The sequence below is a fragment of the Saccopteryx leptura genome, chromosome 6 (genome assembly GCF_036850995.1).
Source record: "Saccopteryx leptura isolate mSacLep1 chromosome 6, mSacLep1_pri_phased_curated, whole genome shotgun sequence".
NCBI classification, from domain to species: domain Eukaryota; kingdom Metazoa; phylum Chordata; class Mammalia; order Chiroptera; family Emballonuridae; genus Saccopteryx; species Saccopteryx leptura.
This window is the reverse complement of record NC_089508.1, coordinates 36,233,126-36,245,955: the sequence shown is the minus strand read 5'-3', so window position 1 is coordinate 36,245,955 and position 12,830 is coordinate 36,233,126. Positions and strand designations below refer to the sequence as shown.

At 44.5% G+C, this 12,830-nt stretch overlaps 2 protein-coding genes across 8 annotated transcripts in view; one reads left to right on the top strand and one right to left on the bottom strand.

The window, feature by feature from the left end:
• Positions 1–7,915, bottom strand: part of ZBTB25 (zinc finger and BTB domain containing 25) — a 28,303-nt gene extending 20,388 nt beyond the window's left edge. For 4 of the 5 annotated variants that reach the window (XM_066388483.1, XM_066388484.1, XM_066388482.1 and 1 more), the window contains exons 1-2: positions 7,764–7,915; positions 6,746–6,903 (exon numbers count right to left, since the gene is read on the bottom strand). The gene's annotated coding sequence lies outside the window, so the exon portion shown is untranslated. Of the gene's footprint in view, positions 1–6,745; positions 6,904–7,528; positions 7,666–7,763 lie in introns of those variants that run through there. The other variant, XM_066388481.1, reaches the window with a different exon arrangement.
• An 89-nt stretch (positions 7,916–8,004) lies between these two features.
• Positions 8,005–12,830, top strand: part of ZBTB1 (zinc finger and BTB domain containing 1) — a 29,109-nt gene continuing 24,283 nt past the window's right edge. The window contains exon 1 of one of the 3 annotated variants that reach the window (XM_066388479.1): positions 8,005–9,024. The gene's annotated coding sequence lies outside the window, so the exon portion shown is untranslated. The remainder of the gene's footprint in view (positions 9,025–12,830) is intronic. The other 2 variants (XM_066388476.1, XM_066388478.1) reach the window with 2 other exon arrangements.

The window sequence follows — 12,830 nt, the reverse complement described above, 5'->3', positions numbered from 1 at the left end:
CACATGAGAAACTGAGAACTTTTTAAAATTTTAATTTATTTAAAATAACAATAAACCTATTACATATTAACATAAATAATACATTTTTTCCTAAAAAAATGTTTTTTTAAGCAAGAAGGGTGGCATGATTTTGTATTTTGCAATCCTCTTTAACATGCCTTTAAAAACACAGCTGAGGCCCTGGCCGATTGGCTCAGCGGTGGAGCGTCGGCCTGGCGTGCGGGAGACCCGGGTTCGATTCCTGGCCAGGGCACATGGGAGAGGCGCCCATCTGCTTCTCCACCCCCTCCCTTCCTCTCTGTCTCTCTCTTCCCCTCCCGCAGCCGGAGCTCCATTGGAGCGGGGATGGCCCGGGCGCTGGGGATGGCTCCTTGGCCTCTGCCCCGGGCGCTGGAGTGGCTCTGGTCGCGGCGGAGCGACACCCCGGAGGGGCAGAGCGTCGCCCCCTGGTGGGCAGGGCGGTCGCCCCTGGTGGGCATGCCGGGTGGATCCCGATCGGGCGCATGCGGGAGTCTGTCTGACTGTCTCTCCCCGTTTCCAGCTTCGGAAAAATACAAAAAAAAAAAAAAAATTTACTCAAAAAACCCCAAAAAACCCCAGCTGAGTTCTTTTCTATGCTTCTGCATTCAATCCATTGCCACGTTTTGGTTCAGGTATACAGTGGTCCCTCATCTATGTGGGGGTTGGGTTCCAGAACTCCCTGCGATAGGTGAAAATCCGCAAAGTAGCGACCTTATATTTATTTTATTATTTATATATTTTAAGGCTTTATTTTGATTTAATATTCTTTTAATATGTTTCAATATTTTTATATTTTTATACTGTTTTCAATTTTTTAGGCTAGAAAGTGCTTATTTTACTGCAAAAATAATTAAAATAGTAAATATATAAAAATACCTATATACCGTAAAATCCTGCAGTTTGGCAAAAAATCCGCGATACAAAATTGGATATATACAATTTAAAAATCTGTGATACAGTGAGACCGTGAAAAGTGAATCATGATATGGCGAGGGATGACTCAGAATTTGGCCTTGCAAAAGAGAGATTCCACTAACAGGGCTTCAAAACCTCTGAGGGGTCCTTGGTCTACACTTTGAGAAATCTGCCCTATATTATATTTTTTTGATCCTATGCAATTAACAAAGCAGGCACTAAATTAGTTCCATTTTATGGCTGAAGAACCATTGGCTCAGAGAAGGCAGAAAAGTTACCTGAAGTCAGACAACTAGCTAGTAGATGATGCTGGTAGTACTTCAATTAAAGTCTGACTTTAAACTCAATGCCCTTTCTTCAAAATCCCCCTCTAGATCTTTTATTTTATTTTTTTTCAGAAACAGAATGAGAGTGACAGATAGGGACAAACAGGCAGGAACGGAGAGAGATGAGAAGCCCATCAATCATCAGTTTTTTGTTGTGACATCTTAGTTGTTCATTGATTGCTTTCTCATATGTGCCTTGACCGTGGGCCTTCAGCAGACCGAGTAACCCCTTCCTCAAGCCAGTGACCTTGGGTCCAAGCCGGGGAGCTTTGCTCAAACCAGATGAGCCTGCGCTCAAACTGGCGACCTTGAGTCTCGAACCTGGGTCTTCTGCATCCCAGTCCGATGCTCTATCCACTGTGCCACCGCCTGGTCAGGCCCCCTCTAGATCTTTAAACATATATATTGATGGCAAATTTTACAAATATATATATTGATTAAAATAAGGGGATAAGTTTTTCAAGTTTATAAAATGAAACAAATTCAGAGATCAGTTTAAAACAACAACAAACCCACAACTTATATGCATAAATTCATTCAAACTTATCTGCATAATAGATCATTGATGTTTGAAGGCAACACAACCAGATTTTACCTCAGGTCAATACAGCCAATCCACCACAAAGTTACTGAGAACATTTTCTAACACAACCAACTTTGCAAATTATTAGCTAGACTTTTTATGTAGCCTTTGCTCATTATTTCTTTGATCATCAATTTTATTTTCTCTAGCATGTGGAACAGCCAAAGTTTCTTATGCATATAGAATGATCTTAGAAGTTACATTTGAGAATTTATGGTGGGAATTTTAAGATGTGAGAGGTTGCAGAAAAATAATTTTCATTTTATTACAAATACTAGAGCCAAAAATACAAGAGTGATACATCAAAATACTTTATCTATTATCAAAGTGGTATTTTTATTACAAGAGGGTTAGCATTGATATATAAGAGAGACTACAAAAACCTTTTTAGATTGTAGGAACTCTGGATTAGCTCAAACTAAATAAACTACAACAGCTTTATACCAGTATCTATGTTTAATTCAAAGTTAGCTTGAAAGTCAACGTCTTTGATTTTTATTTATTAAAAAAACATATTGTATTAGTTAGACTGGACTCCAGGCCCCATGGCAGCCAGAATGAGGTCCTAGAACACATAGCTTTTCATTCTCTCAGGCTGCAAGAATCTTTAATTTTAAAAAAAAAAGGATCTAAAGGAGTAAGATATGGGTTTCTGTGGAAAACAAGTAGCCTTAGACATTTTCTCTGTGGTTCTTACCACTATGACAGTGACTTTATTATTAATTTTTAAGACAAAGAGACAGGAAAGTTGGCAGAGGAATGTGAACAGCTTTTTTGAGATATTCAAACTGCCATACGATAAAGATTTTATATGATGATTTTAACTTCTTTATGGTACTTTCACATGATTATAGATGTGTAACCTAGAAAAAGAATGTTTGCAGAAATAATTTTATCCTGAAATAATGGCTCTTATTGCTGACTATAATAAAACTTTCCAGGTAGTGTTGTACTGAAGTCCAAGTCTTACTCCAGACTAACTCAAACACAATTGCTAGGGATGAAGCACAGATCTTTTTCTATGAAGCTCTACAGGTGATTCTGGCCCTGGCCAGTTACATCAGTTGGTGAGAGCGTCGTCTCAAAATACCAAGGTTGCAGGTTCGATCCCCAGTCAGGGCACATACAGGAAGCAACCAATGAATGCTCAACTAAGTGGAACAACAAAATGAATATCTCTTTCTCTCTAAAATCAATCAATAAAAAATAAAAATAAAAAATAAGCAGCTCCGCAGGTGATTCTAATAAGACATGTCAGTTAAGAGCCACTGCATTAGGCTTGACCAGTGTTGGCGCAATGAATAGAGCAGTGGTAGTCAACCTGGCCCCTACCACCCACTAGTGGGCATTCCAGATTTCATGGTGGGCTGTAGCGGAGCAACCAAAGTATAAATAAAAAGATAGATTTAACTATAGTAAGTTGTTTTATAAAGATTTATTCTGCCAAACTTAGCGAAAATTCGACATAAAGTACTTGGTAAGTGATTATTATTATATGCTTTAACTTGCTGTAGCTCTGCTTTATAATTTTATAAAGTAAAGTTATTTCCCTACTTTATAAATCACCATTACTGTGGAACCAGTGGGTGGTTAGAAAATTTTACTACTAACAGAGATACAAAAGTGGGCGGTAGGTATAAAAAGGTTTGATCTTGGACACTGATGTTCCAGATTCAAAACCCTGAGGTCGCCAGCTTGAGTGCGAGCTCATCCAGCTTGAGCACAGGCTCACCAACTTGAGTGCAAGGTCACTGGCCTGAGCATGAGATCAGACATGACCCCATGGTCATTGGCTTGAGCCCAAAGGTCACTGGCTTGAAGCCCAAGGTCACTGGTTTGAGCCCAAGGTTGTTAGCTTGAGCAAGGAATCACTGGTTTGGATTGAGATCCTTGGTCTAGGTACGCATGAGAAACAATCCATGAACAACTAAGGTGCTGCAGTCATGAACTGATGTTTCTCATCTCCCTCTCTTCCTGTCTATCTCTCCCCCTCTCTTTCTCACTAAAAAAAAGAAAGGAAAAAAAAAGAGCCATTGCATTAGGAGAGAGAGCAAAGAAACTCTAGATTAGAATACTTCATACTCAAAATTACAGAGGAAAAGCCATGGCTGGATAGCTCAGTTGGTTGAAGCATCATCTCGGTGTGCTGAGGTTGCAGATTCGATCCCAAGTCAGGGCACATACAGGGAACAGATTGATATTCCTTTTTCTCTCCCTCTTTCCCTTCCTCTCTCACTAAAGTCAATAAATAAAATCTTTAAAAAAAAATTACAGAAGCAAAAAAGCAACTTTATAAGAAGTACTCAAAATATGGAAATTATACCAATTACATTAAGTGAACAAAAAAATCAACAATTATAATTCTAATTATAATTTTAAACTAAAAAGTAGCCATATTAAAAAGAAGTGTTCCAAAACTAGTAGTATGGGCATTGGGGCAGAGGAGAAATACACTGTTTTCAGACTTCTTTTTAAAAAGTATTTAGGAAAAAAAGATATTTACTCTCCTACACCATTACATCTATTTTCTTAATATCTAAAAATGATTTGGGAATTTCAAACCTGAAAATACTGGCCAAAGTAAAATCTGCAGTAATTTTAGGCATCTGCTTTTAAAAGCCACTGAGAATATTACAGAAGAGGGTAAACAGCAGACCTGGTAGATGATACAGGAAGAGCAGTTATGCTCTAGAAACCTTTAACGGAACCGGCGGACGTTAGAGTGGGGCCCCCTGCCTGTTGGCAGATGCAGCCAGCCTCGACTACATCACTAACCCCCACGGAACCAACATGTGAGATGCCTGATAAAGCCACAGCTCCTGGCAAACAAAGATGCTAACACCAGCCAGCGCACATCGCTAGTGGACTTTAAAAAAAAAAAATCAGAAACCTGCGAAGGAAAGGAAAAGATTCTTCTTAGTTCACTAAAATAAATAAATAAATAAAAAACGGCATTTCTGAAAGAAAAAATAAGGTACTGAAAGGACAGGAGAAAGCTGGGAAATGACAGTGTTGGTACAGATCTAGAATACAGTGCAAACAAGGATGATAACTTCTGAATACAGGTAGCCAATACTTCCTTTGCCACGGAACGTTCCACCAACACGTTATCCACATGGGCTAATGAAACCCTTTGCTTTAAGTAACTAAAGTTTTTCAGAGGGAACAAAAAGTCATTGTATATTAATTTGTTACCAGGGAAGCAATGAATTAGAAAAATTCCAAAAATAACAATACTATAAACACTTCCTCTAAAGGTTAAAAAAAAATCCTGATTAACACATTCAATCAAAATAAATAAAATTAATCAATAACCCTGAAACTGTTTGCTTCCAACACTTTATTTTCTCTTCCTCCATTCTCCCTAAGCAAACTCAAGTAACAATATCTTCCCTATCCTAGAGGAACACTGCTCCAGTTATAATCAATAGCCACTATCATATGAGGAACTACTATGTGCAAGGCCTTGTGCTAAGGGCTCTCTGTACATTCTCTCTTTCAGTTCTCACTGTGACCGTTTGTGCTCTTTTTCTTTCCATTTTACAGATGCGGAAAAACCCAGGCTCAGGACACACAACAAACAAACGGTATAAAGTGGGGATCAGAATTTAGGTCTGACTCCATAGCCTGTGTTTGTAACTATAAATTGAAGCAGAATTTTTCTTAGCATTCTTTTATCAAAAGACTGACGTTCACATGCAATTTTGGAATAAATAAACAGAAAAGGAGCACAGGAAGTGGTGTAGAAGTACTTTATAATTTATCAAGATAAGAGCACCTGCACTGCTTTTCTTTAAGACAAGGGAAAAATAAAACCCTGCAACAATATAAAACCCCCAACTCTTTTCTGGCCCTGATATTACTTAAATGGACAAGTTTTTCGTTAACAAGATGGTCAAGCAGCACCTACAGACCAAAGCAAATAAATCACTTTGGTTCAATGGTGGGGAGGGCATTATGCAACACTTCCCAGCACAGCCCTCACCAGGATATATTACCGCCAGGCACTTGGGCCCCTCCTCCCCAGCTAGACAGCCTGGCTCCTTCATATTCCCCTCAGGAGATAGGGTGGAAGCACACAGCTCCACTTTCTAAGGCACAGAGGGCAGCTGAAAGTCCTGTTCAGCCTCTCTGGGCAACCACAGGCGCCAATAAATCAGCCACAGGCGATTTCTCTCATCCCCTTCCTGGGTTGAAGTGGTAGTGAAATACAGTGCAAAAAGAGCACAGACCAGACTTGGGAGATAAGTGATCTAGGCTTGAATTCTACTGCAAATGGCTGCATCATTGAAGCCAAGTCAATCTCTTCCAGCCTGTTTTCTCAGTTGTTTGTAGGATGGAGACAATACTACCTCCTTTTGGTAAGTATTCAGAATTCATCTATGAAAGCAGCTAGCCACTGCAGGTACTTGATAAACAACCAAACCTGATCAGAATCCATCTCCACTACTTCCAAATAAGACATTCAGGGGAGGGCTGGGGAAAAGGTGCAGCAAGTCACTGGATGTCCCTCTCTCTTTTTTTGCTGACCATCACTGTGGTGTTTCACTGCTTCCTGATAACCTCCCAGCCATCAATACTAATCTATTCTATGTCTTAGCCCAACATTTTGTTCCCTATTAAAGAGCTAACGTCTGATAATGGATTTACAGTTTACTCTTAATTAGACTGCTAAAGAGGACTCTGATGCCTTAACCTTAAGGAAGCAGTCAATGCTGCAAATGTTGGTTATTCCTGCAGGTACCAGGAATCAATGGTGGGGGGGGCTGAGGTCCAAAGTACATCATAGACATTCTATTTCACCGAGACATAGTGCCAACCCCATTTCTTAAAATACCAAAGCCATCACACACTGGCCAAGCCTGATTTCTCAATTCTGGACCAAGCCAAGCATAATCACCTTTGGCAGACAGTCTTTCAAGTGAGTGGGTTAAACTGGCACTGCACTCCTGGTGTGGTTGAGAGCACAAGGTGTCTGGAGCCCTTGAATCCAGTTACTCAAGAGGTGCAGGGCCTTAATCAAGTTATACGCTTGCTCTTTAGGCCAGGTGTCCTCATCTGTAAAATAAGAAGGATGAACTGGATTTTCTATAAGGCCCCTTTCAGCTTTTAAAATCCATGATTACAAAATGTATTTTACACACTTGAAAAAAACCCTGGGAGAATGAGCAGCTTTACCAAGACTTGATTCTCAAGAGACTAAATGCCAAATTTAATCCTTTGGGGGGAACCGGACGTTAATTTATGAAACATGTTAGCTGCTGTCAAGCGCCAGGTACAGTGCCAGGGGCTGCTTACGCAGCTTGAGGAATAGCTTGTTTTCACCAGATGAATGCTCCTAGTGAAGACAGTGATAGATGGAGCAAGCTTTAAACAAAAACACAACTGGATATGCTTAGAATGAGATTACTATAATCTGAAAAAAAAAAGAATGATGGGACGGGAGGAGTACTTCCTGCTCTAGAAACAAGGTACTGGAGTCACAGATGGGGGTGGGAAGGGAGAGGAAGGACACCGGCATCTCGCAGGCTGCCCCTGGAAACCCGCCCACTCGCGAGAGGGGTCTGCGCGGCGGGCCGTGGAATGCCGCACGCCAGTCAGGGCTGCCGCGCGGGGTCGCAGCCCGCCCTGCAGCAGATGTCCTCGCGCGCGGCCCCAGCCTGCATCAGGCCCGCACAACCACCTTGTGCCGGCAGCGAAGGGCGGCTATGGGCATCCTCGGCTCAGCGCTCACTCGCGGTTGCCATTTTCCTCTTTGCCCTGACTGACAAGTCAAACGGACCAAAAACACCCCTCTCCCCATCTACTTGCATCTGTTCCGCGACCGGCGCAGCTGCAGGCCACGACCGCCCCAGGCGGCTTGCGGCGGGCGGGACTGAGCCTGGAGCCGCGCACAGGGGCCGGGCCGCGTCGCTTACCCAGACGCCGCCGCGGCGGCCAGCCGACTCCTCCATGCGGGAGGGGCAGCTCCCGCGCCACAAACGTCACGCGGCGGCGCCGGTTCACGCACCCCACGGTCCGCTCTCGCGCGGCTTCCCGCGCCGGCCGCCCAGGGCTGGGCCCACGTGACCGCGCGCCTGGTAGCCGGGAACGGGGGCCGCGGGGGCCGCAGTGTGCGTGCGTGCTTACGTGCCAGCCCGCCCGCCAGCTCAAGTTGCCGAGAGGGAGTCGTCCCGCGCTCGGACGCCTCCGCCAGTCACTAGTGGTGACTCTGTAGGCGGAAGCGTTGACAGAAGTTGGGCGTTACAGGCTCCCCACACACAACCGCGTGACCTGGGGACTTTCCCCGGGGTGTGCAAAAGCATGGGCACCCCCTCAGTCAGGAGTGGGGGTGGGGAAGGATGCGCCCGCGTGTCCAAAGGGATGAGGGCGCGGGGCCGCGGAAGCGAAGCCGCGGGAGCCTGGGTGGAGAGGCGGGCTAGGTGGGGTGGGGCATGGTGGGGGAAGTGACTCAAGGCCAGAGGCCGCCAGGCGCAGGGAAGACAGGGCGGGGGGCGCGTGGGGAGTGGGCGACCCTAAGTGGACTGGCCACGTCCGGTACTTGACGAGGGTGCCGGCGACCCGAGAACGCTCGGGACGTTCCGCGAAGGAGAGCCCAGCTGCTGGGTCCTCCCGGGCAGGGGTCTGACATCTGGACCGAGTGGGGTAGCAGCATCCAGCCTTTGGGGAGTCGGGAGGAGCCCAGTCCCATCCAGCTGTGCAAACGGGAGGAGGAGGTCCTAGCCTGCCCTCGGGAGAGGGGCAAGAACGGTGGTCAAGCCGCCGCCGCGCCGGCCCCCGGGTGCGGGTTGCGCCAGTCTCCTCAGAACCCGACGCAGAAACTTGTTGCAACAAACAGGCGACCGCGGGTGCCCCTAGCAGCCAGCGGCGGAGTGGGTGGGCGGGCGAGAGGGAGGGGAAGGCTGGCGGACGCCGCAGCGAACTGGTGGGCAGACCCGGAGTCGCCGCGTAAGCGGGGCCGGCTCAGTGCGGTGCGGCAGGCGCGGCTGTGCGGCAGCGGAAGTCCTTTGTTGCAGCACAGTCCCTGGCAGAGCCAGAACCTCTCCGCGCAGCCCAGCCCGAGCTCCGCGCTTCGCCGCCGCTGCAGCTCGCGGTCCCTTCGCCTCCGCCCGCCTTTCCCGCGCCTCATTTGCCTTAAACTCCCTAAAATCTCCGCAACCCCGGTTCCCGCTGCGGCCGGTGAGTATTTGCCAGTTGTGGGACTATTTACGCAACTTTGGCCCGCGCCTGAGGACGGCGGGCCGCGGGGCCTGGCGGGGTGCGGGGTCGGAGCGGCGCTGACCCGTGCGGGGAGCCTGAGCGCAGCGGACGCGCTGCGAGGACCCGGCGACGGGCGGTTGCCGGTTGGTCTGCTCGATCCCGCCGCCAGCCAGCGCGCCGGGTCCGGGACGTGTGCTCCCCCACCCCGGTCGGAGGAGAAGCCCCCGCGGATACTAGTTCCCACTTCAGTTACCTCCTTTTCCCTTTTTTTCTCTGCCTTTATTTTTTTTTTTGGGGGGGGGGAGGAAGGTGTAGACGGAAGGCGGGAGGTCCCGGTTGATTGACGTGCCAAGAGCCCGCTTCTCTCAACTTACAGCTGCGGCTCCTCGGCGGGTGGGAGGGGAAGTGTCCCGGAGCCTAAGGCCGCAGACTTGGGCGCGCTCCGAGGGAGGAGGCGTAAGAGCCGTGCAAATTCTTGCCACGCTCTTTCCCACCCCCTCTTGCCGGCACACAAGCTTTTTGTTCAGTAGAAGGTGGTAGGTCTCGGGTTTGGGAATTTTCAGTGGAAAAGATCTCTATCCTGGGTAAAAGTGCTTTCGCTTCCAGTGGTGGGCGCTTACTAAAAGTTCTGTTAGTGTCCGGTAAATGTGTTGGATGTAGATCGGGAGTCGTTACCACTAAAATAATGTAGGCTTGAGTTTGAGCTGAACCACCCTCCGACTCTCTCAGTCTGTCTAACCAACGTGTCTACATGATCTGAAGGCTGACATGACATTTTTCAGATTAGGAGCGTCAGAGAGATGCTGGTGAAAGTCCTTGATGTTTTCTGGAGAGAGTAGGACATTGGTATTTGTGTAATATTCCTAAATCAGCGTGATAGGTACTTGCAGATTCTCCACTGGCCTAAGTGTATTTCCATACAGTATGTATCACGGCAGGAAAACTATTCCAGGAACAATTTTCCCATTGACACTGAACCCAACGAGTGGCCCCAAGCTTTTTGAGGAATCTTAGAATCAATTTCTTGATAAAGTTCAAGACATTCTGGAGCAGATTTGGTGAAGGAAACAGTTCTTAGGATAATTTCAAAGCAATCACCGTCTTCTTTAAACGATGAAATTAGATTCTGTGAAACTTTGTCAGTGCAAATGGATATGATGGAGAGAAGTGGGATTGAAAAAGATGAAGCTTGATTGAGGACTGGCCAACAGAACCTCAAAACTTGCCTTTTGAATCACTTGCTGGATATCTGATAAAGTCTCAATAACTGAATGACTTTGGGAACTAGATGGGGGGCTTCATCATCTTAAATAGAGAAAATTGAAGCATAGTGGAGGTGAAATGTTTTTCCAAAGATTAATAAAGTCTGCAGTAGAGCCTTCAAATAATATATTCATTTTAAAAGCAGATTTCTCCATTACAACCAAATTTTCATCATACGTATAGAATAACTCAGGTTAAGGGGTCTTTCCTGAAGCCTTTGTATTCTTCCCATTCCAGTATAGTGGCCTACTTTGGGGTGGGTGGGGATACTAGTGCATCATTGTCAGAAAAAAGGGAAACCATATTTAACCAGGAACCATAGGAGGACAAGTACAGAGTCTTGTCCACTTGCTCTTGACCTTGTGTTTTGATTTTGCTCTAACATTGCTAAATTTTTGTACTTAATACCATTTCCCATTCTAACATGCAGGAGAAAAGAGGTGTCTCAGGCCTCTTCTCCAGCCAGTAAAAGTACTAAGCCTTGGCTATTACTCTTCTGGTCCAAAGGGGAAGAAACCATTTGAGATAAAATGCAGAACATTTTCCATAGATTTTTACTTTTAAGCTGCAATCTGTTGTCTCCCCAAAAACTCAAGGTATACTTGAAAACATTGCTTGAGAGGTCACTTTGGTTTTCATACAGTGTTTTCTTCTGATAGTTTCTATTGTGCTACTATCTCTTACCATAAAATATTGAAATTACTTTGTTATTCTTATACTGTTAGGTGTACAGAATTAAAAGTGATTCATGTCTCTTTTTCTAAAAATGGAAGCACTTTATTATTAAATCTATGCTCTGTGTAAAAATTCAACCTACACTGAAGTACATAAAAATATAAAAATGAAAGTCATTCTCACTCCCACTCCCCAGAGATAATCACTGTTAACAGTCAATTCCTTGTTTAAAATGAGAGAAGACAAGATTTGATCATAACTGTGCTGCTGTGTATGCTTCACCCTGCTTAGGGGGTGGCCTGTCAGATGATTGATTCATGGGCTCATGTTTTCTGTTCACTGCTCAGGTTGGGTGAAAATTGGCTAGGAAAAGGAAATGTTTTACATTGGGCTGATCTGAAGTTCTGTGATTAAGTAACAAATGTGAGAGTTTAAATATAACAGGACTGTTACTTTAGGTCTGTCCTTATGAAGTACTTAGGGTACCTTGGTGGCCAGTACTAGTTCTCACACTTTTTTATTGTTAATGTTGTGGTCCAGCCTCTCATGGGTTGATTTATACCAGCCAAATTCATTACAATTAAGCAAAACCCTCACATTATAAAGAGTTTCATAATTTGTAGTTGGGAAGGAGTCGGTAAATGTGCTTTGAAGAGCACTAGCAAGATATCCTTGTGCTGATGTGGAATGAGGAGTTCCTCTCTCCAGAGATAGCATGCCAAACATCAAGGAAAGGAAATTAAGAGGAAAGAAAGAGATTAACGACTATGGTTTTCAACTATGGCTTGGAAGGAGATGGTACATACTTAAGATACATTTCTAACTATATATTGTAGCTTGTAAACTACAAGTGATCTTAGTGAAAGTACAGAATCATTTATTACTTAGCCTGGTATCTTCAATAAAATGAGCAGCTGTGAAGTAGTTATTGATGTTCTGAAAACAAAGCCCCCAAATAGTGCATAAATGTTTAATCACAACATTGGTTATTTGACGATGTTGGTGACATGCGTGTTTTTTACCCTACTCTGCTTCAAGTTTAAAATGCATTTCAAAATAAAACTGGAAAATTAAAGAATTAAGTCACCAACCCCGTTTTCTATTGTCTGAGATGTCTGCCGTCATTTTTAGAGAAAACTGAAAAGTCCCATCCCCACTTTAAATCTGTGTATTAGGGCAGGGCTTGCCCTTATGGGCAGTGGGAGTCAGCAGATGGAAGAGGAGGTAGGGAAGGGGCAGAGCATTCCACTTGCCATATGGGGCAGTATGAGAATGAGGTGCCTCTGGGAGGCTTAGAATGTTCGTTCCAGAGAGACACTGGAGTTAGTCATCTTTGCCAGAGTGTTGTCTAGTTTATAAACACTGAAACTTAGGGCTCTGAATCAGAAGAGTTTGAGTCTCATCTTCTAATTACAATATGAGTGTTTGATATCAACCGCTGAACCTGTTTCCTCATTTACAAAATGAGGTTAATAATATCTATCTCAGAGTTGTGAGACTCAATTGTTTAATGTATGGGAAATTGTAAGGTTTTGGCCACTAATAGAGTGGGGCAAAAGGAGGTTTACAATTGTTTGCATGGGAAAATAATACAATAATTAATACAAGAGTTAACTTTCATATACAACTGTAGACCTACTTTTGCTCTACCCTTTATATAAAAGTTGCTATGATTGAAATAATGTATAAAAATGATAAGCAAAATAGAACTTCCTGCTTCAACATTTATTCATTCAAAAACTGATCAAATATGAACCGAATATTAGGCAACTGTTGAGACTCAGGGATACAGTGATGACTGAGACAGTGTTCTTAGGAGAGCAAGGGGAGCATGGAATGGGAAGTAT